Source organism: Schistosoma mansoni, chromosome 2, assembly GCF_000237925.1.
Source record: "Schistosoma mansoni strain Puerto Rico chromosome 2, complete genome".
Classification (NCBI taxonomy): Eukaryota; Metazoa; Platyhelminthes; class Trematoda; order Strigeidida; family Schistosomatidae; genus Schistosoma; species Schistosoma mansoni.
The window spans coordinates 2,424,252-2,426,970 of NC_031496.1; the positions used below are offsets into that span (position 1 = coordinate 2,424,252).

The 2,719-nt window shown below is 39.0% G+C and overlaps 1 non-coding gene across 1 annotated transcript; it reads right to left on the reverse strand.

The window, feature by feature from the left end:
- Positions 1-2,542: 2,542 nt before the first annotated feature.
- Smp_tRNA_01184_Pseudo_TTG.1.1 lies at positions 2,543-2,610 on the reverse strand. The gene has a single exon. It is a non-coding gene (tRNA).
- Between the last annotated feature and the right edge of the window lie 109 nt (positions 2,611-2,719).

Genomic DNA, 2,719 nt, shown 5'->3' on the forward strand with positions numbered 1-2,719 from the left:
GGCTAGCAATGTAATCCAGTTTGACGCTCGTTTCGTCCTATTTGTGACTCGTCAGCTGGATTTACCTACATCTAGGAGTTGATGTTCACTCAGTGACTCGAACGCAGTACCGTTCGCTTTAAACGATATTGCGTTATCCACTCAGCGCCCTCAAATGCCTTGGTACAGCCAAGAGTGGGGAAAGTCAGCTCTCCGCCTCCAAATACTCTCACATGGCCACGCGTATATAGCCTCTGACGGGGAATTCCTACTCACTGAAATTGAGAGGACAAAAAGTTAATGTTCGGCGTTTTAATCGGGTTGGTGGACATGGAGGATTCATCGAGGGAAGTTGGAAAACCCTGATTCCAAACCAATGGTGCACATGGGCTCCAGTAGCCTTAGGGAACGAATGGCGTATGAATCAATCATTGGTCACCGGCAACCATGGGACTGCATCTCTCCTCACAATGCTCCACTGTCTTGTGGATCAGACCTTTAGGTCAAAGACTCCGGTTGTGGCCCCCTAAGAAAACCACCTGCTTCAGTCTGGGCACCTGAGCAGTATCACAACCCTCACACAAATCAAATGAGATTTGTGTGGCGCATATATATCTGGTGCTTCCTTGTACCAATATTTATGTGTTTAATAATATTGATAATAATAACCACTGAGCTACTGAGTGTAGTTCAATGTTTGTTTGCTTGTTTTTCATATGCCAATATCATTAGTTTAATTTGACTTAATGTGAAAATATTGTCATTAAATAAACATTAAACATATGGTTTACTGTATGTTATATGTGTCCATTTTTATACGTTGCCAACTAAGTTAAGTTTTGTAGATAGTGACATTAAACTGAACATTAGCAATATAGTAAACTGACTTAATAACTAAGATAATCAGTATAAACAAATGGATTTCACAACAACAACAACCACAGCGACGACAACGACGAAAACAACAACGATGGCGACAACAACAACAATAAAGAAACATACTCATGACTAGTCTACCAGCATATCTATCATGTTACATCATTTATAATAAGTTAGATAACATGAAATCTGAATGACTAAGCGTCCCCAAATGCTCTGGTACAGCAGAGAGTGGGGAGAGTCCGCTCTCACTCTCGAAATGCTATCAGGTGACTACGTGTATGCAACCACTATTAGGGAAGTCCTACTCACTGCTTTCTTGTGGCAGGGGTGTTATTTACGGAATTGAGATGACAAAAAACGAATGTCTGGCGTTTTAATCAGGTTGGTGGACATGGAAGGTTCATCTAGGGACATATTCATGACTAGTCTACCAGCATATCTATCATGTTACATCATTTTTTAATGAGTTACATAACATGAAATGTGAATGACTAATCTAATTCTCTAATTTTGTTTTTAAACAAGTTACAATGTATACAATAGAATGAAATGATGGTAGTCATTTGTATAATGTATAGTTGTAACATGTATCTGTAAAAGTTAATTTCTCTTAATTATGGAATTATTTTGTTGAAACGAACAGTACTGGGTTCGACTCCTGGAATAAACGTCAAACCTGAGATACAGGTACATCCAGCTGAAGAGTCACAAATAGAACGAAACATGCGTCAAACTGGATTTGATTGCTAGCCATCATTCATCTTTGCTTATAATACTTGTGAATTAAGACAGTATTGAGGTAGTCTGCACAAGATGCACATATGCCAATTAGAGACTGTTCAATTACAGTTCTAAAGACATAATAGGAAAATTCAAGCAAACAATATAAAGTGAATTTAAACTTTACCCCCAATTGCACAAACTAGTTGCTATCAGGACTCAGTAGCTGAGTGGATAACGTGATAGAGCTTGAAGTGAACAGTACTTAGTTCGAGTCTCGTAGTGAACATCAACTCTGAGATGTAGGTACATCCAGCTGACGAGTCACGATTAGGACAAAGCCTCAGTCCTGGTTTCCACTGTTAGCAACCATCCATATATTTTCTTCATTACTGTTTCAATAGTTATAATAGTTAAAAAATACTTAAATTTGATAGTGTATCCCTGAAACAATGATAAGGATAATTATTCATGTAATGGTATGATCCTCTAACAAAAATGGCCTTCTATTAACTTGGTGATATTTCCTACATACTGTGGTGTGGGTTACTTATATCCCCCAAAGTAGTATATGATGATGGTCAGGCATTGAATGTATTTCAGTAGAAGATCGATAACGAAAGAACGGAAACGAAACACAATTGGTATGAAAATGCATGAACAATAATAATCGGAGACGATGAACTGATATTTGCAGAAGGGACAGTCAAGATTGAGACAATTGTTTGATATTTACTTAGTATTGTTTGTTTAGATCTTCACATTGATGTTTTTAGGACTGCAACTGGTCAGTCTCTAATTGGCATATGTGCATACTGTGCATATTGCCTCGATATAGCCTTAATTCACAAGCATGATAAGCAAAGATGGATAGTGGCGAGCAGTGGAATCCAGCTTGACGCGCGTTTCGTCCTATTTGAGACCCCTCAGCTGGGTGTACCTGCATCTCTGAGTTGATGTTCACTCAGGGAATCGAACCCAGTACCCTCGCTTCAAACGCCATCGCGTTATCCACTCGGCCACTGAGTCCTGATAGCCACTTGCTTGTGCGATGGGGTGAAGTTTGAATTCACTTAGTATTGTTTGTTTGAATCTTCACATCGATGTGTTAGGACTGCAACTGGTCAGTCTCTAATTG